The sequence below is a fragment of the Jatropha curcas genome, chromosome 1 (assembly GCF_041381405.1).
Source record: "Jatropha curcas cultivar XTBG-Jc1 chromosome 1, XTBG_Jcur_1.0, whole genome shotgun sequence".
Taxonomy (NCBI): Eukaryota; Viridiplantae; Streptophyta; class Magnoliopsida; order Malpighiales; family Euphorbiaceae; genus Jatropha; species Jatropha curcas.
Genome location: NC_143151.1, coordinates 23,333,875 through 23,358,470, shown reverse-complemented (window position 1 = coordinate 23,358,470; position 24,596 = coordinate 23,333,875).

Below are 24,596 nucleotides of genomic sequence, written 5' to 3'. Positions count from 1 at the left end.
TACCACACGCGCTCGGACAGAATAAAAAAGTAGTGACACATGTGTGTCATGTCAATTGATATTGCCTTACATGTTAAATGAAGAGGAAAAAAAGAAAAAAAAAAGGAAAAGAAAATGAAAATTACATATATCTCTTTCATCATCCTCATCTCTTTCTCTCTCTCTCTCACACACATAAACTTTCATTTTTCAAATTTCTTTTAATTCTCATCTCTCTCTCTCTCTCTTTCTCTCCTTTGCTTAAATTTCTTTTGATTCTCAACTCACTCTTTCAATTATAATCTTTCTCCTCTTCTTCTCCTCTCCCCTTTTTTAGATTTTTTTCAATTTTCTGATTTTACCATTTTTCCTCTAAAGAATTAGTTTTATCCTATTATCTATTAATTATTTTATAGGATTTATTCTTCTTCTGATTGATCATCCACTGTAAAAGCGCTTCATGAATTCCTGCCGATAGGCAATGACTTCGGTTTGGTTACGGAGAAAACTATGGCGAAAAATAAATTCACTTTTGATCTAACATTTCCATCATTCAAAAAGAAAGCTAGTCGATTCCATGCTGTAATTTAGTGAAATTTCAAGTTTTTTCATGTTCCTCAAATGAATTTTTGAGAATTCAAGGTTTGGCATTTCTTAATTTTCATCTTCTAAATTTCCTCTATAACCAAGCACAGGTTTGAAGAAAAATTCTTGCATGCTCTTTTTTCCCACGTGTTAAAACCATTTAAAATGCAGTAGATCTACTTAAAATCACTCATTCATCCACATTTAAAATGCAGTATCTTCACACACAATGTAGGACTTACCTTGTTCATTTTCTTTCCATAAGAATTTTGCATAAAATCATATTAGCATAAATAATATAATTTAAATTTATTCATTTTGTTTTAATCATCAAAATTCCGAGATTAGAATTTGACCCTTGAGCCAACAATCTCCCCCTTTTTGATGATGACAAAACCAATAAATTTTGCAAATACAAAACATGTGCTCCCTCTAATTTTATGCATATAAGTTCTAATCATGCCAAAAGATCTTAATATGAAGCAAATTTAGAACATGTATTATGCTCCCCCTGAATAGATGCAATAAAACTATTTGTGAGATTTTACAACTAGGGAGTAATTTTAGAAACTGATTTTAGAACTAGCAAAGATAGACAAGATATTCTAAGTTCTAATAATCGGAGCATATGTTCAGAACCAAAGCATAGAATAGAAACTGATATTAGAAATAGAACAAAAGATCTTATGTCCAACTTGTAGAACAGGCGTTAGAATAAGAAACTAAGTTCTAAAACACTCAGTTTCATAAAAAAAAATATAGATATAGAAAAGAAGTGTATTTAATTTTGGAAGTTAGCCTTTGTTAAGCAAAAACCAAACTTAAAGCTAAATTTATTTAAATTAATCTTTTGTTGGAATGGGACATGACATGTTACTTTGAATGCTCTGAGATTGTATCATTGAATGTCAAATTCAAGTTAAATATGGAGAACAAGATGAACATATAAATATCTAAATGTATATTTAAAAATGAGGTGTATTAAGTTTATGCAGTTTGTTTTAAACATGTCAGACGTGTATTAAGTCCCTCATGTTCAACTTTGTAAATGAAAACACACACTCTTATGCTAGCGTGGCGAGGTGCGTGGTTATAATAGAAAGTAAACTTTAAGGTACATAAATGGTCTCCCGCAAAATTGAGGGGGTCATAAGGTTTTTTTTTGTATGAGAGTACAGGGACAAAACATGCATTTGGTCATTCAGTGTGGGAAGTGATTTTTTAAGTTTGCTAACTATTATTAACACAATATGGAGCTAAGTGAGAATAGAGATGGAGAGAAGAATGAACTGGGGGGGCATGGCTCTCCAATTTTGTGACAGAAAGGTATTCTTGTAGGTTTATTAGCTTTGTTAGACATTTTATTTAGCTAGTTAAAATAAATAATTTTTATACGGCATGTTAAGTAATATTAGTTGTTTTAATAGCTGTAAGCGGTTGCAGTAACTGTTAGTTGTTCTATTAGCTATTTTATACGGCAATTTAAATTAAAAGTGTTTGTTAAATAGTTGTTTAACTTAAAATGACAAACAAAAAGACATTAGTTATTTAGTTAGTTGAATTCAGGAAAAAAACAATGGGTATGATTGTCACCCAAAATCTCGGGTCATGAATAGGGACCATTTTCGGGTTGTGAATAGTGTCACCGGGAGATGATCAATGTTTTCCCGACTTGTGAGTAGTACTATTTATAATATATGTAAAAAATTAATTTATAATTATAAATACGTTTATTTAGATAGTATAATACCTGTGTTTAAAACTGGAGTATAGACTTAGATGAAATTGTCAAAAAAGATGAATAGTGCATGAGAAGGATATTATTATAATATTGAGTGCAAAGGTTTGACAAATAATGTAATCTATGAAAGTTAATTTAAAGTTTGAGTGAAATGGGTTAAAGAGTTTAAAGGTTAAGAACATAAATAAGAAAATGTTTAAGTGAAGTGATTATGACCTTTGGATCAAATACTCAAGAGATCCTAGCTATCCATTTGAAACAAAGAAAAAAACCCTAAAAATTTTATTGTCTTCCCCTTCCTTCCTCTCCTTATTTAGTAAACCACCCCTCCACTCTCCCTTTGAATTTTCTTTTTCTTTGCTTAATAATTCTACTAAAAGCCATTAAAAAAAATCAAAGCTTATCCCCTCTAAGACATTACCCATAGATTAAAAGTGAGACTTTGGCCATAATCTTGGAGTTTCAAAGCTTTGAAAATGAGGATGAATAGTTACCATGAAGGTCTAAGTTTAAGGTATATAGAAATTGCCTTGAGAGGAAGTTTGTATCATGCATTTCATCCATATTTATGGGTCATTTTGCATTTTAGTGATTTATTTGAGAATTAATTTGCATTTATTTTCCAAAATATCTTTAATATATTAATTTTATAAAAATAATTAATAAAATACCAATAATATTTACTTTTTTGACATAATGATTTTATTTTTGCTGTTATTAAAATAAATATGTAATAAAAATAATATAAGCCAAATCTATGTATTTATAAAGATTTTATATTAAAAAAATGTTTAAAATGATGCAAATTTTTTAGCAATTATTACTTTGAATCCTAGTATAATGGGCCTAGCCAATCAAGCCCAAAATAATTTACGGTTCAACCAATCAGTTGAACTGACTGATCTGATTTGGAATTGAAAACCCTGATGATCACTACGTGAAAAATAAAAATTAGCGACAAAAAATAGCGTCAAAAAAATTTTGATGCTAAAACACTTGTCGCTGTTTTTTAGCCATAAAAACAATTTTTGTCTGTAAATTAGCGACTAAATTTTTGTTGCCAATTTTGAAATTTTTGTCACTAAATTTTATGAAATAAAGTAGACAAATTTTGAAAGTATTTTGTTGATAAATTGTCTCTATTTTGTTGTTAAATTTAATTGTTATTTTAATAAACTGAATTTATTTTGTCGCTAATTTAAAAAAAATTTTAAAAAGTTTGCCTAAATTTACATAATTAACCTGCTTTATACATAATATCAAAACCTGTACTAATCAACAATTCCAATTCAACACCACATACCATAATACACCTGCAATATATTTATAATATTTCGCAAATCAATTCAGCAAACATGTTCGATACTGTATTATAATTACAAAGACAAAATAAGAAAAAACAAAAGGTCCCTCAACATCCAGTTATATGTTTTAAATGTTTAAATAGAGATGATACTGGTTTATTAGGATGGCTACTAATCAGGACCCTCATCTCGATCATCCTCTGCATCATTTGTAGTCCGATCAGCATTAAATCCAGCGATAGTAGATGCATCAAAACGTTCATCGGGCCTAATTGTCGTAGTAGGAGGAACAGTAGAAGAAGTGGAGTTAGATGGAGCTATGGAGGTCTGTCTCGACTGCATCTTTTTCAAAAATTTTTCATTTAAGAATTTAAATATAAATTCTAATCAATTATATTATAGGGAATTATTATATTTAATAATAATAAAATCAATGTATTATGAATTTATTTAACAAATTTATCATAAATATATTTTATAATTGCTAAACCAAATCCTAAATTAAACTAAACCCTTTGGAAAACCATAAATCAATTAAAAATCGAGCTAAAACCATGATTTGAATCAAACCAGACTCGAATCAATCCGAACCCCATCAACTAATGGGAAAATTCTAGAAAAAAAAAGATAATAAAGAAAAGAAAGAAAGACTTAGCGTCTCTCTCCCTCTCTCTCTCGCCATTTTCTTTCTCCCGTTTCTTCCCGTTTTCCAGCCAAACGACCATTGTTTCCAGCAAATGAGGGCTCTAAAATCATCTTCTTGTCGTAAAGAGTCTGATTCAAGCCTTGGTTTGTGTGATTTGAGCTAAGATCAAGAGAAAAATCGACCTAAATGTTTCGGCACCGTCACAGCACTTTTCTGGCCATTCACGCCTTTTCCAGCGACTTGAGGCTTCGAGGTAGTGTTGATAGATTCCTCTCCTCTCCCTCTTTCATTTAACTATTTCGATGTTGAGTATGGTGGCCGAAATCGGGAAACCTAAGGCGGTGACCACCGAACGTTCTAGGTCGATTTTTGGCCAAATGGTTCACACCCACCTTGATTTGATCATATATTAGTGATCCTCTCATCAAAACGAATAAAATGATGTATTGTTTGTAAATTTTTGTGAAGGTTCGATTTTCCAGCGGCGGTGCGGTGATGGGCAGGTGACACTCCGGCAAGGACCCAAGAGACAGAATCATCTTCTCCTCGCGTAGATCTTGGAATTGTAGTCTGATTTTCGATTGGTACGCTCTAAGACCTAGTTTCTCATTTTTGGTATAAATTCCAAATTTAAAACTATTAGTTGATTAAATTGATTTCGATTAAATAGTTAATTGAATATGGTAGATAGTATTATAACGATGGAGGATGGTCTTTAGATTGGATGGTTTTGCTCGATGGATGGGCTTTGTAAACAGTGTGGATATGGGAGATGTATAAAGTGCGGATAACCCAATTTATCCGGGAGTTGCTACCGAATTTTTGGTGAGACAATATAAAATGATGAGATTAGCTGATTTTTTATTTTCATTAATTAATGGTTTCGAAATATCATTTAGTTAAAGAATTATAATAAGGTTAGATTAGCATGTTTAATATATATGGATTACAATAGAAAACTTAAGATTAAGAAACCGAGATAAGGGAGTTATATTGGCTTGAAATTATGGGTCCTGTATATGTATGGCACAACTCAAGAGGGGGGGTGAATTGGGTTTTCTAAAAATATAAATTTTAGCTTTTAAAAAAAAACAAAACACAGAATTCTAAGTGCAGCGGAAAAATAATGAACTTGTGAAAATAAATTATTTATTAGTACTACTTCATAATGTTCTATTTATAAAAAATAGAAAGACTTTGCCAAGTGCAACTATCAATTAGAGCTGCTTCACAATGCTTTAATCAAGTTTAGAAAACTGATTAGAAACCCAAGTAGTGAAATATATTGTAACTAGAAGAACAGTTTAGAACTTAGTATATTCACTTATCAGAATTTCAGAGTTTTAATGTTCAGAGAAGATAAGACTTATTTCAGTTTTAGAACATTAAAACCATTAACAACTTTAGCATTTCTAGAGTATAAACAGAAGTGTGAGTAAAATAGTATCAAGCAAAACTTCAGAAATTAAAAAGATCAACACAGTGATTTATAGTGGTTCGGCATTAACTCGCCTACATCCACTCCCCAAGACTCATCTTGAGATCCTCAACTATGTTATCTCTTTTCAAGGGTAAGAGACAAACCAACAGTACAAGGCAATAGATCAACACCTAGATCTACCCTTTATCCCACTAGATTTTCCAAAGGTTCTAATTAACCTCAACCCTTTCTGTTTTTGGCAGAGTACAGAAACTCAATTCAAGACATTAGCATCTCTCTCACGAAGAAGGTCGCTTGATAACCTCTTTCACAATAGCTTCTCACCTAAGCTATTACACAAATGTTTATCAAATAGAAACCTGTCTACTAAAGATTACAAAATCTAAATAGACAGACATAATGCAAATATAAGCACAGGAAAAACAGTTTTTTAGATTAGAAAATCATTTAGAAAACAGAACTGTTTTTCAAAAGAAGTTGTTATAAAAATTCTTTTCTCTTTTAAAGATAAAAATGTAAAGTATAAAGATGAAAAGAAATAAGGGGTAGAGAGTAAGTTTTGAGAGATAAAAGATATGATCAACAGGTGAATCTGTGACTCTCGTTTTAGAAAGTAAAAATCTCTTTTTCAAATTTTGAATATTGTCTTTCCTTATTTAGAAGATACGGAAATTTTTGTTACCAAAACTTTTGAGTCAATATTCTATCTTTTTGGTAAGTAAATAAGAGACAATATTTCTTTCCTTTAAAATAAAGATTTTCAAAAGTAATTACTTGAATAAATATTTTCCGAAAAGATTTTTCTTACTAAAACGAATTAAAATAAGATCTTTCTTCGTTTTAGGTAAGAAGATAGATCAAGATTCTTAGATCTTCAAAAAGATTTTGTTTCCAAAATTGAAGTGCATAAGATCTTTATTTGATTTGTTCTTATTACCAAAATTGTTAGAGACATAGTCTCCTTAATTCAGGTAATTTGAACATTTCGAATCTTAAGAGAATTTCGGAAAACAATTTTTAACGAAAAAAAAATCAAGGAAAGAAAAGATTTATTTTGAAGAACTATTTTTGAAAAATAACTTTGATGAGAGAAAATTGGTTTTTGTGCTTATAGTTGAATGTTCTCTCTATCCTACAATGAATCCTAAAAATCTAACCACTAGGGTCTTCGAATGTCTTTATAATTTTTGGATTTGTAGGACTTGCCTTGTTCATTTATTACTTTCCATATGTATTCTGCATAAAATATTATTAGCGCAAATAATATAATTTAAATTTATTTGTTTTGTTTTAATCATCAAAATTTCGAGATTAGAATTTGACCTTTGAGCCAACAATCTCCCCCTTTTTGATGATGACAAAACAAATAAATTTAGCAAACATAAAACATGTTCTCCCCCTAAATTTTATGCATAGAAAAATATAAGTTCTAAGTATGCCAAATGATCTTATTATGAAGCAAATTTAGAACATGTATTATGCTCCCCCTGAATAGGTGTAATATAAGTATTTATGAAATTTAGAACAAGGAAAACATTTTAGAAACTGATATTAGAACTAGCAAAAATAGACAAGATATTCTAAGTTCTAATAATCAGAGCTTATGGTCAGAGCATAAGAATAGAATAGAAACTGATATTTAAAAATAGAACAAAAATCTTAAATCTAACCTGCAGAGCATACGTTAGAACAAGAATCTAAGTTCTAAAGACTAATCAATCAGTTCATCATGTAAAACATATAGCTCATAAAATAGAACAGAAATAACACAAACTAGAAAATAATAAGCAATGAGATGTAAGAACTAAAGTTACCACATATTAACAGAGTACGTACTTAACCATCAAAATATCCTGTGTTCTCCCCCTTTTTGTCATGATATAAAAGGGTTAGGAAAGATCAGAGCACATAACAAAAAAAAACTTAAACAAAGTTCAAACGATATAACCTACAAAGTCAAAGCAAAATATATTGTTCACAACACATAAAAAAATCAGAGGGGTTTGGAGTCAATTCTAAGTCTCTTAGAACTTCTGAGATTCTAAGTAGGAGTGGTTTCAATAGAGCTTTCTGGTCGCTTAGAAGAAGCATGCAATGGAGGCTTTCTTCCATGAGCCTTATGTTCACCCGCAGTGTGCTTTACTTTCTTTGGTTTCTCTGAGGCAGGAGTGTAGGGTGTTCCCTTAACTTTCAGAGTAGCTAGCTTCCTTTCATTAACATCTTTCATTCTTTCCAAGGACTCGATGAGAGACTGATTATGTTCAATCACAGTCTTGCAATGTTTTATTGCCTTATTAAGCTCCTTATTATGCTCTTCTATAAGCTCTTTTTTCATTCTTCCTAGCATAGCTTCTCTACTCCTTTGAGTTGATAAAAGCTCAGATTCTTTTTTAGTTTGACTTCAGTCGACATGTCTTCTTCACTTAATTCCAGTTTTTCTGTTTCAGCATCACTGGTTTCTTCTATTTTCTTTCCTTTTTCTACCTTTTCAGACTCCTTTTTCTCTTCTGTTTCTTCCCCTTTTTCTTTTTTTGATTCTGCTTCCTTCTCAGCTACTGTCTCCTTCTCTTTTTCTGTCTCTTCCTTCTTTTCCTCTTCTAATTTCTTTTCTTTCTCTTCTTCTTTCAATTTCCCTTTCTTTTCTTCCTTCTCTGTTTCTTCCAACTTAGCTTTTCCTTTCTCTTCTCTCTTCTTCTTTTTCTCAGCTTCTTCTTTTTCTTTCTTTTCTTTCTCTTCTTTTTCCTTTTCTTCTTCTCCTTCTTCATCTTTCATTTTCAACGATCCACTGTCTAGCTTTGAAACACTGCAACCATCACTTTCATTCAAATCAACATTCAGAAACTCAAACACTGGTGTAAGTACCATTCCATAGGGCAGTTTCTTAGGGTTATTCTGCATTTTGTCAAAGATGGTATGACACAAGTTGAAGGGTTTCTTCTCAGCTATGTGCCACATAATGCACATTTCAACTTGATTCACATATGTAAGTGAAGCATTTTTGGGATAAATATAATGCACAATCAGTTTGTATAGCCATTTCATGCTATGCGTCAAATTTGAGCATTTAATAACACCCTGTTTATCTGCAGAACCCCTCTTAACAAATTTCTTTACAAACTCTTCCTTTTTGTACTCACCAACCCTAGAAATATCCTTAATTTTCGTTACCCTAGACCCAGTATTTGGCAAATTAAAAATTTTGCCCAAGTCAGCGTAAGAGAACGCTTTGATTTCACCCTCAAGTTTTATAGAAATCGACTATGTTCCACTAACCTTAAGAGAACCATAGAACTCTTTGACTAAATTCTCATAACATGGTCTGTTTACGATAGAAAATCCATCCAACCTTGAAACTCAAAGAGTTCCTTGAAGTTAAACTCAGCATTCCCGAAAAATTTCCAATCAATGACATAAGAATGCATGAGAGGATATGGTGAAAGAATAGATTTACCTTTTCGCGAGCCCTAGCTACTTGTTTCTTTGAAGTTGCAGTTTTCGCTTTTTCTTCCTTCGATTCTTCAACTGAATTTTTCTGTTTTGACTCCTTTTGCTCATATTTCTTTGATAGCCTTTTAGGAGTTGGAGTTCTTGTTCAGTTAGAGAGTCGGACGAAGAGGTGAAGCTTGATTCAGCCATTGTTAAGGTTTTTGACGCAAACAACAACTTAGAGTTTCATTGGCAAGAGAGCAAGAGAGAAATATAGAGCAGTTAATAGAGAGACAGGAACGTTTAAGTAGCAAAATAGATTTTAGGAAAGAAGAATAAAATGAAAATAAAAGACAGTTTTTAGGGAAATTCAAATCGACAAATAAAATAAAAATAAAATCGCCAAAACTTAAATAGAATAAAGACACAAAACATAATAAAGCAAACACACAAAAGAAAACAAATTGACTGTTTTGAATTTTTGTCCAAAGCGAGATTCTGATAATGACATTATAAAGTCATATCAAAGCAATACGCATTCCTTTTTAGACACAAAAATGTTTTTCACAAACACACAGAATAAAGTTTTAGAACATAGCAATTCTTTCACTCTCAAATATAGAAATCAGTTTAGAACATACTTACAGAGTCCTAAGTTAAGAGTTTAAAACTAACATACCGAATTCTCTTCTAATTAAGTAGAATTGACTTTCATTCAAAGGTTTAGTAAAAATATCTGCTAATTGCTTTTCTATAGGAATGAACTCAATCACTATGTCACCTTTTTGTATATGATCACGCTTGAAGTGATGTCTGAGTTCTATGTGCTTGATTCTAGAATGCTAAATTAGATGTTCAGATAAATTGATGGCGCTTATGTTGTCACACTTTATTCGCATTGTTTCTAATTTCAGTCCATAGTCTACCAATTGTTGTTTGATCTATAAAACTTGTGCAACACAGCTTCCAGCAGCAACATATTCTGCTTCTGCAGTAGAAAGAGCAACAGATGTCTGTTTCTTGCTAAACTATGATACAAGGGCGCTACCTAGAAAATGGCAAGTTCCAGACATACTTTTTCTATCTATTCTACTCCCTACAAAATCAGAATCACTATACCCAACAAAATCAAATGTATCTCCTTTAGAATACCACAGACCTAGATTAGAAGTTCCACAAAGATATCTTAAAATTCTTTTTACAGCAATTAAATGAGATTCTTAGGGACACGATTGAAATCTAGCGCATATACAAACACTAAAGCGTATGTCTGGTCTGCTTGCCGTTAGATATAGTAAAGAACCAATCATACTTCTAAACAATTTGATATCCACATCCTTACCTTTTTCATCTTTTTCTAATTTTGAGGATGGACTCATTGGTGTACTACATACCTTGGCATTTTCCATTTTGAATCATTTCAATAATTCTCTAGTATATTTTTCTTGATTTATGAAAATTCCATTTTCACATTGTTTAATTTGAAGTCCAAGGAAGAAGTTTAATTCTCCTATCATACTCATTTTGAACTCACCCTGCATAATCTTAGAAAATTCCTTACAGAGGAGATTATTAGTAGAGCCAAAGACTATGTCATCAACATAAATTTGTACAACTAGAGTGTCATGTACTTTATTTTTGATAAATAGTGTTGTATCAACCTTTCCTCTTGAAAAACCATTTTCTAATAAAAACTTACTTAATCTTTCATACCAAGCTCTAGGAGCTTGCTTCAAACCATAAAGAGCTTTAGTAAGTTTGTAAACATGATTAGGTTTATCAAAAATTTCAAAACCAGGAGGTTGTTCTACATACACTTCTTCATTTAGAAAACCATTTAGAAAAGCACTTTTTACGTCCATTTGATATAACATGAAGTTTTTAAAACATGCAAATGCAGAAAGCATTCTAATGGCCTCAAGTCTAGTACCGGGGCAAAGGTCTCATCAAAATTGATGCCTTCCTCTTGGTTGTACCCTTAAGCCACTAATCTTGCTTTATTTCTTACAACATTACCTTGTTCATCAAGCTTATTTCTAAACACCCATTTTGTTCCAATAACAGAATGGTTTTTAGGTCTAGAAATAAGTTTCCAAACTTGGTTTATCTCAAATTGATTTAGCTCTTCTTGCATAGCAAGAATCCAACTTTCATCATTTTGAGCATCTTCTAAATTTTTAGGTTCTAATTGAGAAACGAAAGCAACATTACCAAAATATCTTTTATATTGAGCTCTAGTCATCATCCTTTCTGAAGGATAATCCATAATGTCTTCTTGGGGATGATACTTATGGAATCGCCATTCTTTTGGTAATTGAGAATCTTCATTTTCTGTTTCTGGCAATTGACTTTTAACTATATTCTGATCTTCATTTCAACTTCTGGTTCAGCTTGATTATCACTATTCTGCTCACTTTCTAGCTGTTCTAATTATTCTGATTGTTCATTCTGTTTTTCTTGATTAGAATCTACAACATCATTATTTTCTAAAATTCTAGATGTAGAGTCAGATTCATCAAACATAACATGAATAGATTCTTCTACAACTAGAGTCTTTTTATTAAACACTCTATATGCTTTACTATTACTAGAATATCCCAGAAAAATACCCTCATAAGATTTAGCATCAAATTTAGCAAGATCATTTTTCTTGTTATTTAGAATAAAACATTTACACCCAAAAATGTGAAAATAACCAATATTTGGTGTTCTACATTTGTATAGCTCATATGGAGTCTTTTTAAGTTTAGATCTTACCAAAGCCCTGTTTAGAATATAACAGGCAGTATTAACGGCTTCTGCCCAGAAATACTTTGGTAGTTTAGAATCACTTAGCATGGTTCTGGCCATTTCTTGAAGTGTTCTATTCTTGCATTCCACTACTCCATTTTGTTGAGGTGTTCTAGGTGCTGAGAAGTTATGGAAGATTCCTTACTCGTTGCAAAAAGCATCGAATTCTGATTTTCAAATTCTCCTCCATGATCACTTCTAATTGCAGATATGTTGTATCCTTTTTCATTTTGTATTCTTTTGCAAAGATGAACAAACGTGTCATATGACTCATCCTTATTTCTAAGGAAGGGTGTCCAGGTGAATCTAGAGTAATCATCTACAATAACAAATGCATAGAATTTTCCTCCAAGACTAGAAGGGGTAATAGGTCCGAATAAATCAAGGTGTAGCAATTCTAAAGGTCTAGAAGTAGAAACCATGCCCTTGGATTTAAAGGATGTTCTGGTTTGTTTGCCCATTTGACAAGCATCACAAATGTGATCTTTTTCAAATTTCAACTTTGGCAAACCTTGAACCAAATCTTTCATAGACAGTTTAGAAATAAGGTGCATGCTTGCATGTCCAAGTCTTCTATGCCATAACCAACTAGAATTATCAACAGAAACTAAACATATATCCTGGTTAGGCATATCAGAGAGATCTACTAGGTATATATATTCCAAACCTTTTTCCAACAAATAAAGTTTTATTATCACGCATGTTCTAAACTTCACAATGAGATGGTTCAAAGATCACTCTTCTATTTTTATCACAAATTTGACTAACACTTAACAAGTTATAATGTAATCCTTCTACTAAGCATACATCTTCTATTGAAGGATTAGAACCTACCACACCAATACCAACGATTTTACCTTTCGCTTTGTCTCCAAAGCTTACTGTACCTCCCTTTTTCTTTTCTAATCTAGTGAACTTTTTTCTATCACCAGTCATATGCCTAGAGTAAGCGCTGTCCATGTACCACATTTCTGTTTTCAGTTCACTCCTTAGGCACACCTGAAAGGATCAAGCAGATTTAGGTACCCAACTCATTTTGGTTCCTGGAGGGTTAGTGGTAACAGGTGCATTTAACTTACTATGATTTTTCTTTCTGTTGAAACTTTGATGTTCTAAAGTTACAACATTAGAAACAGCATTTTTCTTATTAGAAACATGATTCAGTTTAGAAATGCAATCATAGCTAGAACTTGTCTCTTCTTTAGAAAACAATTCTGAAATTGATTTTAGAATTTTAATTTCAGTTTTTAAAGATTCATTTTCAGAATTTAGATTTTTACATTTTTCTTCAAGGTGTGTCAAATTTTCAGAAAATCTATTATTACAATTTTTAAGATCTTTGATTTTTGTAATAAGATCTTTGCATGTAACTTCTTGATAAAAAGCATCTTTTAAATGATTACTTTCAGATTTTAATTTTCTGAAATCTTTCTTTAGAACTTTATGCTTTCTAACCAGCTTTTCAACTCATTGCAAAGATTATTGTAAGTATCTAGAAGATCATTTTCTGATTCAGGTTCAGAAATACTTATAGTGCTTTCTTCATGCTTCTGGACCGTTGCATTTGTTTCATTAATTTCAGCTTTTTGTGTTGAAGTCAGAGTGCTGATTTCTTTAGAGTCAGAATCGATAGTAGCCAATAAACAAATATTAGCTATTTCTTCTTGATCACTGTGGCTTTCAGAATTAGAATTATCTGAATCACTCCAAGCAACTACGAATGCCTACTTCAGCTTCTCTTTCGTTGACTTCTTTTTCAATTTAGGACATTTAGGCTTGATATGTCTGGGTTTGTTGCATTCATAACAAACCACTTCAGAAGATTCTTTCTTAGGTAAGTTACCATTTTTGGGTGGAAAGTTCTTTTTGATAAACTTTTTCTGTGGCCTTCCACCCTTTCTATAGAACTTTTTGAATCTTTTAGCAACGAGTGCTAAATCATCACTATCAAGATCAGAAGAACTTTCTTCACTAGAAACTACTTTCAAAGCCAGTCCTTTCTTTTTCTTATCTTCTATAGTTAAAGAAGATTTCATTTCTTCTGAAACAAGAGCTCTTATAAGATAATCATAAGTGACGAGAGTCTCTTTGTAATTCATGACAGTTCCTATAGAATCCCATTTTTTAGGTAGAATTCTAAGGATTTTCTTAACAAGCTCATCTTCTGAAATTTCCTTACCGAGAGTTCTCAAAGGATTAACTATATTAGTAAATCTAGAACTTAACTCTGCAATAGTTTCTCCTTCCTTCATACTAAACATTTCATATTCTCTCCAAAGGATATTTATTCTGGATTCCTTTACTCTATCTGTACCCTCATAGGTGACTTTAAGTTTTTCCCAAACTTCTGTTGCAGATTTACATCCAGACACTTTTTTGTATTCTATTGTATCTAAAGCACAATGAAGAATATTGATAGCTTTTGCATTTATAGCAATATCATTCCAATCAGCATTTGTATATTCTTCTTCTGTTTTTCTAATACTCTCATTTTCTATAATTTTCATGGGAATACGAGGACCAGTAATAACATTCCTCCAGCAATTTATATCAACTGATTTCATGAAATTTTCCATTCTAGTTTTCCAATAAGAGTAATTAGGACCATTAAACAAAGGAGGTCTAGAAACAGATTGACCTTCTAACGAAGTAAGAGGAAGTGAGGTTGCCATAGGATCTTATCTCTTAGGCGGTTAAGCTTTGGTAAGTTAAGAGCCAAGGCTCTGATACCAGATTGTGGGTCCTGTATATGTATGGCACAACCCAAGAGGTGGGGTGAATTGGTTTTTCTAAAAATATAAATTTTAGCTTTTAAAAACAAAATACAGAATTCTAAGTGCAGCGGAAAAATAAGGAACTTGTGAGAATAAATTATGGATTAGAACTTTCTCACAATGTTCTATTCAGAAAAAATAGAAAGACTATGCAAAGTGCAGCTATTAATTAGAACTGCTTCACAATGTCTTATTCAATATCAGAACTGCTTTATGACTGTGTGAGAGACAGTTATTGAAATTAGAACTGCTTCACAAAGCTTTGATCTAGTTTAGAAAACTGATTAGAAATCCAAGTAGTGAAATATACTGTAAACAGAAGAACGGTTTAGAACTTGATATATTCACTTATTAGAATTCTAGAGTTCTAATATTTAGAAAAGATAAGACTTATTTCAGTTTTAGAACATCAAAACCATTAACGATTTTAGCATTTCTTGAATATAAATAGAAGTGTGAGTGAAGTAGTATTAAGCAAAACTTCAGAAATTAAAAAGATCAACACAGTGATTTATAGTGGTTTTGCACTAACTCGCCTACATACACTCCCCAAGACTCATCTTGAGATTCTCAACTATGTTATCTCTTTTCAAGAGTAAGAGACAAATCAATAGTACAAGGTAATAGATCAACACCTAGATCTATCCTTTATCCCACTAGATTTTCCAAAGGTTCTAGTTAACCTCAACCCTTTCTATTTTTGGCAGAGTACAGAAACTCAATTCAAGACATTAGAATCTCTCTCACGGAGAAGGTTGCTTGATAACCTCTTTCACAATATCTTCTCACCTAAGCTATTACACAATTGTTTATTAAATAAATACCTGTCTACTAAAGATTACAGAATCTAAATAGACAGACAGAAATACAAATATAAGCACAGGAAAAACAGTTTTTCTGATTAGAAAATCGTTTAGAAAATAGAACTATTTTTCAAAAGTAGTTGTTATAAAAATTCTTTTCTCTTTTAAAGATAAAACCGTAAAGTATAAAGATGAAAAGAAATAAAGGGGGTAGAGAGTAAGTTTTGAGAGATAAACGATATGATCAATAGGTGAATACTCTTAAAAACGAAAACTCTTTCTTCCACACTTTACAAAATGAAAACGCCTGTTTATAGAGAGGTCTGTGACTCTCGTTTTTAGAAGGTGGATATTTTTTTTTCAAATCAAAATATTTGCTTTCCTTATTTAGAAGATACGGAAATCTTAGTTACCAAAAATTTGTTTTATCCTTTTGGTAAGAAAATAGGAGACGATATTTCTTTCCTTAAACAAAAAAAGATTTTCGAAAGCAATTTATTTGAAAAATATTTTTCGAAAAGATTTTACTTACTAAGAAAAAAGAATAAGATCTTCCTTCGTTTTAGGTAAGAAAATAAATTAAAATTCCTAGATCTTCAAAGAGGATTCTGTTTCCGAAAAAGAAGTGCATTAAGATTTATTTTTATTACCAAAAAATCGTTAGAGATATAATGTCTTTAATTTTAGGAAATTTGAACATTTTGATTTCTTTTAAAGGAATTTCGAAAATAACTTTTTGACAAAAAGAATTATTTTGAAGAATCTATTTTTTGAAAAATAATTTTGATAAGAAAAAATTTGTTTTTGTGCTTATAATTGAATTTTCTCTCTATCCTACAATGAATCCTAAAGATCTAACCGCTAGGGTCTTCGGATGTCTTCAAACACTTTGGATTTGTAGGACTTGCCTTGTTCGTTTATTACTTTCCATATATATTCTGCATAAAATATTATTAGCACAAATAGTATAATTCAAATTTATTTGTTTTGTTTTAATCATTAAAATTCCGAGATTAGAATTTGACCCTTGAGCCAACAAACACCTGAATAAATCATTCTGAGCTCTAGTATGGGAAACCTAGCATGCCACAAGAGTAATGGTGCATGCCATTACGTGTGTGTCACGACCCATCTCCGTGGGCCGGACTGGCACTAGGGCCCAGGTAAGCTTAAGGCCCCCGAGGCCCGTAGTAAGCCTAAACTACTCTACCTATACATGCCACACCAATGAATAATAACAGTAAGGCCATACCACTAGGGTTTAAATATAATTATTATACAATCCGGCCCAAAATTTAAATATCTCAATTGAAGTTTAATTTGGGCCTAATCATGATAAGTCATATTCGGGATATGGGTATACTAATACGCCTGCATCTAATATATATCAAGTCATTACAAAAGAATGCATACGGCAAGCCTAATTAAAATACGCAATCCTATAACTGCGGAGTTCAATAATAATCGGATAATAGAATAATTAATACATCCAAATTTAGTAACAGAAATATAAAGTTTACATTTATAACTCTGCGGAGAAGATTGCAGAGCTTCCGTTGGATCGGCAACTTCCTAATACCTGAGAAGTTTGGAGAGAAGGGGGGTGAGTTTTTCCAACTCAGTGAATAATAATAAATAGTACACACCACACACAGTCACGCGAAATGCGCCCTAATATACTGAATGAACACACAACTGTCAGGCATATGACATAACATCAGCACCTACAAACAATATCATCTTCATATAATCACAGCACGTGGAAATTAGTCAGTGGAGTCACCGAACCCCCGATGAGCCGTCCTCCCACATGGCTCATCCTCTCACATGTGCACCAGGGAGCCGATCCCCCATACTGGCCGACCGGTCTAATCCTCACTTGACCAGCCCTCTCATTATTTTTCCATTCTCTCTATTCTTTTCCATACCAACAGGAGGTAACCCGGTCGTCTCCATCAAATCTAGATCATCAGGCGCTCACAACAGGAGGCCACCCTGCGGGCTGCGGTCAGATCTAGATTATCAGGTGCGCCCAATAAAGAGACCAACCTGTGGTTTTTCCATATCATACAGATCAAAGCAGTGGTGCACACGGGGGCGCCGATCTCCCATTTACCCGGCTAAATTTCATATCATTTTCAGGATCCATATACGTATACCATTCTCACAGACCCGTGGTGACCCACTTCATCCCAATTCCACACAAACAAATCACAGTATAGTCACAGCACACATAATCAGACAATTCATCCAAATGCACAATTATATAAATATAATTATAATGATCGAAACATAATATATATATATATATGATAAAATACTTATAATATGTAGTAAATATGTAAATAATAATAATAATAATAAATGTAATGTTTATAAATAAGTGTTATGCAAATGCAGTGTTGATGTGCATTATTCATTATTACTCACAGTGATGGAGAGCAAGGTTCTAGCTTTGATCCTGTCCTGAAGGAGCACTAGATGGACCCGGGCGATCTAAGAAATTACAAGAACGACACAAAAGAATAATTCTATCAGACAAAATATCCATTCACCACTCTTAAAAATTTTATTTATATCCTGACTTATCTACTTAACTAAATTTTTGAAATATAAGTTCTTTTCTATAATAATTTATTTCCTTCTAACTTGTATTTTATTTCCTACCGATGTTTGTTTATTTTTGCCATCGAAATTTCTTTTATATTCTACCGAAATTTCGACAGCATCTCCCCTAAAAATTGAACTATCCACCTGTCAAAATATCAACAATATATCTAATATTTTCCAAACCACACAGCCCATCCATCGGGCACTCAATCAATCAAATTTTCCATCCTCCATCAATCTCAACATCACCACACAATTAAAATTATACATTACAATAGCATTATATCTAAACTACCTTAATTAAATTAACACTAAAATTATAAAGCTATTAACTACTCACATTTACCAAATTAAATTAATTACATTAATTCACTACAAAATAATAAGTTTAATTTAATTAACTAACATCACTAACATTAACTTAACTAAACTTAACTAAACCCATTAATTACAACTAACAAAAATTAATTCCATTAACTAATATAACTAAATTAACTAATATTCTTAGAATTAACTAAATTAACTAAAATTAACTGAAATTAGTTAACAAATATATTAACTAATTCCATTAACTAATGTTAACTAAAATTAATTTAGTTAATTAACTAAATTATCTAAATTAACTAAATTATTTAACTTAAACTAACTTAACTAAATAAATCAATTAATTTCATTCACTAAATTTTAAATTATACCCAATTATAATGTTGCCGGAAAACGATTAACCGAAAATGGAGCTGGTGGCCGGAGGTCGACTGGCGGCGAGGGCTGGGTGGCGCACATTTCTGCTGGAGCTGCTGGGACGCGACACAGGCACAAACACAGAGAAGAAGAAAGGGAAAGAAAGAAAAGAAAGGAAAGAAGAAGAAGAAGAAGAAGAAGAAGAAGAAGAGGAAGAAGAAGAAGGTAATGGCGCTGGTGGTTGGAGGCGTTGGGATTGGGGAGGGTGAGTGAAGTGAGCGAGATAATAAAGAGATGGAGGAGTTTCTAGAAGGTTTGGGTCGAACCGGTTCGATTCGGTTCAGTTCGGCCCAAATCTTCGATTTTCAACTGGTTTTCGACTTTTTCGATCGGTTTTCGATTCGGTTTCGCACTAAAATATTAATATTAATTTCCAGGCTGTCGATTCATTAATTTTAATTGGAAAATCTTTGAAAATATAAATTCGGGTTGTTTCAGTGTGGCGCACGTGATTTCAATTTAGAGGCTCATATTCACAATTTTAAAGGCTATAATCCAATTTGGTGGGTCTTTTTAAGTCTAAAATTAAGCTTAAAGGCTCAAATGGTGTTCTAGATCCAAATTGGTAATGATTATAAATAATAAACAAGAACTTGGATAGTGATGGTCATATTTTTTCATCATTCATGATGAACATTAAATTCTTGAACCTAAATTTATGTTTCAAATTATTTTTAATGTAATTTACTTTACTATCATTTAAATTTTTTGCAATTTATATTCCTATAATTTAATTTTGTGCACCTTTAATCAAGTTCCATTTATGCTTTATTCTAATCTCTAACCTTTAAGTTCCTTATGCTTTATTAATGTTAATTGCATTTTATTCTTTTATGCTTGTTATTCTTTTATTCATCATTATTATGCTTCTGTAATCTTAATTGTGTGGTTGTTTTATTATGATGGTTGTGTGTATTTTTAGTTTGATTTATTATTATTTCAATATTATTATTCATGGCTTTTGTAAAGAGTTCTTAATGAACTCCAATAAATTGCTTAATATAATTGTTAGGGGATTAGGTAATTAATTGGGTTTATGGTTAAAATGTATTTTAGGTTTATGGTTGTAATTCTTTTCTCCTCCCTCATTCTACGTATGATTTTTGATTTTATGTTTTGTTTATTTGATTGATTGATTATAATGCTTATGAATGTCATGATTTACAAAAATGCATTAAAATATTTTTAGCATCTTAATAAGCGTCAATTTTATTACTTTGTTGTGAATAATCGAACAAACAAAGGAGGCAAGTCCAATGAAAGGGCAATTCGGGTGCCTAACGCCTTCCCAAGGTCACAACCAACTTTCTTATCTAGACTTTAGTTAAAAACGAGTTGATTACCTCAAAAAGAGTGATCAGATCGGTTTTTCCAAAAAGATGGTGACAAGTCCTTAAAATACTTTTAGCAATGTAAGAGTTCTTTCTAAAAATCATTTTTCAAAAATAAGGTCGTGTTTCTGAAGATGAAACAGATTTAATTAAAAGAAAACCTTTTTTGTAAATTAAAATAAATCTAAACCCATCCTATGTAACGCCCCATTTTTTCTGTGTCTGAAATAGTAAGTTACCGGTCTGTGAATAGTATCATCAGTCCGAGAATAAATATTATTTTTGTCCGGAAAAATTACTATGTATGTTTAATATTTTCTTTAATATTTTTGGAGTATGTATACATTATTTTTATGGGTAGAAAGTAAGTAATGAATATTTTTTTGGAGAAATTAGAGAATTAGTGAATAGTGAATTATGTTGTTATATTAATTAAAGAAATTAGAGAAATTATTTTTATGGAGTAAATTTGAGATGGTGTTATATTAATTAAGGAAATTAGAGGAATTATTTTTAAGGATTAAATTTAAGAATTTTTATGGAGATAAATAATATTTTGAAGGAATTTAATTTGGAGAATATTTGTAGCCATTAGATTGAATTACATTGCTCAATCCTAGCCATCCAATTTTGGTGAAAGGACCAAAGTACCCTTTAGTCAACTCCATTATTTGAGCAACATGTTTTCTTCCTCTTCCTATCCATCTAACGTGAACTTCTTTCTTCTTCTCCTCCATTTTAACTTGAGCCTCTCTTTCTCTTCTCTTTATTTTCTTCACTTATACTCACTAAATCCACCAATTTGACACCATTCAACTTGATCTAATTAATCAATCTTTGAGATTAAAGCTTGAGAAATGATATTTGGTGAATAATTTCAAGTAATTTGGAGGACAAAGGGTGGATAACTTCCTACCAAAGACAAGGGAAAACTAAGGCATCAAGAGTCTTATTTAAGCTTGTTAGAGCTTATGTTTAAGGTAAGTGTTCATAAATCCTCTTACCTTGTTTAAATTTTTGATTTTGTGAAGTTTATACTATTTTGTGAAAATTGGAAATTTTATATGAAATAATTTGATTATTGAATTTTGGTGGTATACATGTGTTCTTGGGAGATTTCTAAGCATGCTTATATGTTGAATTGATGAGGAAAACATTTTCTTCTTCATCCTCCAAGAGTGGCAGAACCTATTGATGAATAAGGCCTTAAGTTTTCTTGTTATTCTTTGAGGATTTGTGATCTTAAGATGATATTTGATGAGTATTGAGTATGTGGTAGAAATCTCTACCTTGTATATGATTTAAGTAAGCTGAAATTAGGACAAAGTGTTTTTGGGTGTGATTAAGGACTGTTTTTCGATCCTTTTGATTTTCCATTGGTGTCTGAGTCCTTCATGAAAGTTTTCGGTCTACTTCTTAGCTTTCCAACCCATCCTCTTGTGTCCAATTTGGATATATATAGCTCAACTTATGGCTAAAACACCTAAACTAACTCTGTTATGACGGGCCACATGCATTACTGAATTGAGTGCCCATTTTGACCACTATAATGGTAATATTATGTTCTGAGTTCTTCATAATAGTTGTTTCCCTGTGTCTTGAGACTTCTCTGGTTTTGGATTGGTTTGATTTGAGTGTTTGGATAAGTAGGAATTTGATAAACATTGAAATTAGTTCGGCTGAATCAGGTCTAGACTGTTGGTCTGTGTTCCTAGCTTTTGTTTGCCATCTTAAAGATTGATCTGGGCTGTGGTCCCTTCATAACATTTGTAGTAATTTGTCTTAGCTTTCTAATGAATCAAACATCACTCAATTTGGAGACACAGAACTTAAGTTATGTCTTAAAAACCCAGCAAAGGTCAAGATTATATTAATGCTGGAAATTTTCTATGTCTTAACTCATAGGTTTATTTGGATAAAAGTATGTATAAATCATGTGTGATGAAGTTCTCTTGATTATTTATGTGGTTTAGCATTTACTTGACAATAAGTTTGACAAGTGTTGTAGTGGATATGTTGAAATGGATATAAATTGAAAAAGTGTGGAATTGGTTTAGATAATGCATGATGAAGGTTGAAATTGATACTTTTGTGCATAAGAATTGTGTTAGCCTGCTTGATTGGAGAAGGAAATTCCTCCCCTTGGTACCACCTTAGTGTAGTAAAGCTTACTTAATTATTTTATATATATGATATAAATATGATTATTTGATAACTTTTATATATTTAGAGTTTTAACAAAGAAATGGGTATTTAAGGTGTATGTGCTTTGAATTTTGAATAAGAAAGTTTTAAAAGAAAAGGAATTTATGATAAATTTCCTATATTGAGTAATTATGTTTAAGTATATGAGTTACTTAAGTTCTAAAGTAAGCTTACATGTATGATTTCATATGATAAGAAATTGTCTATGTTAAGTAATTATGTTTAAGTATGATTCTAAAGTAAGCTTGCATTATGAATTTAAGAAGACTAAAGAATAAGACAAGTTTTCTGATAAGTGATATGAAGAAAGAATTAAAACAAGGATTTTGGGCTCTAATATACTTAGTGTGAATTTGATGCGTGATTTGATTTTTATTCTGTCTGATGAGCATGCTCGGCATTTGATGCCATTCTGATAAGAAGCTATGATCATATGCTAGACACGTGGGTGTCTTCTGTTCTGTTAGGGCGGACGCGCTCTATATATATTCTGAATCTGATGGCGACCTAAGGCCATTCTGAATCTGTTCTGAAAACTTATCTGCTTCTCTTTCTCCTAAGTGTATGCGAGCCCTATGGAAAATATCTGTAATACAATTAAACGAATGAGATCATATTATTTTAGTAAACATTACTTTGGAAATTACTGATTATGTTATCAAATGAATTTTCAAAGCATGATATTTCGATACATAGTATTAAAAATAAAGAGTATATGTATTGGTATAATGTTTAAGTAATTAATTTATGATTTGAAAGAATTAAATTATTTATGTTAATAATTATAAGTTTATTTGAAGGAACCAAAGTATTTATGATGATAAAATGTCTTAAGTAAAGGATTTATGGTATAAAGAATTAAATTCTTTATGTTATTAATTACTAGTATATGTGCTATTTGTTTTGCTATAAATGGAAATGTATGTTGAATTTTAATGCATTTATGATTGTAAATAATTTTATGAAATTTGTTTTAAAGTAAGTTGCTATCGCAACTTGGTAAGTATGTGAATTATGAGCACCACTGAGTTTTATACTCAGCGCGTCGATTTTTATCACGCGTAGGTTGAAGATGTTGTTACTACTTGAAGATTAGAAGAATAGTCTCAAAGCAGAAGTGACTAATTTGGGAGTAGTCGATTGAGATTTATATAATGAAGAATTATGGCATGTATAATTGTTACATTTCCAGATATTATGTTATTTGAAATATAATTGAAGTATGTAATTATAAAGTATTTTGATGTATATATTTGGAGAGAAGAATAAGATTTATTAAATGATTGAATATGAAATATTTGAAGTCAGTTGATATGATTAGTTCATTAAGACTTGATAGATATAATGAATGCAATTAATTGATGGATCTAAAATACTATTGAGGATTTATTCAATTATGAAAATATAAAAGTGTTGTTATATTATAAAGATTATTTGGAGATGTTGGAAGTTTAGAGTTTAATTGGGAGTATTTTGTATTCACATGTTTGGCGAGCTCAGTTTTTAAAGGGATATTCTTACAATATTTCTGTACGAATTTTCCCAATGTATATAAAAAAAAATGCAAGGAAAATGAAATGAAATCGCTATTATAAAAATAAAAAAAAAATTTACTCGCTAAACTTGTGAATACTCAGTTACTTCTAATTCATAATTTTAGTTTTATGATTTATATGTTAAGTTAAGACGGTGTCTCCGGCACCGAATGTGGCATCCGCCGTCGGGTCTCTCGGGACTGGGTGGCGGGTGTTACATTTAGTGGTATCAGAGCATAGGTTTAGGCAGTTCTCGGACTATCTGTGTATATGTGTAGGAATTTATCTATTTTGAGGTGAGAGTATGAGTAATTTAAGTTAAATACATGCCATATTGGTTTGAATTGGAAACAACCAGCCATTGGAGCATGGTGTTGTGGTAAATGGAGTATGTTATTGAGGTTCCTACTGATGATTAATGGTTATATCCTTCTGGACCATTTGAATGAATTATTCTTGGAGGAAATTCTTAGAGAATAATGGATAGGGATTCGATGTAGTGGTTATTGGAGATGAGATATTATTGAGGCGTTAAGGATTTGAGCTCTTTTTCTCGAGTTGATATGATTTCTAAGTGGTATAAATATATTTGAGATTTGACTTTTTAACATATGAATTTTGTTTATTTATTTTGAATCCATAAGAAGCATATTGTTTTTATGTTGCTTATGGATAAATGATGTTG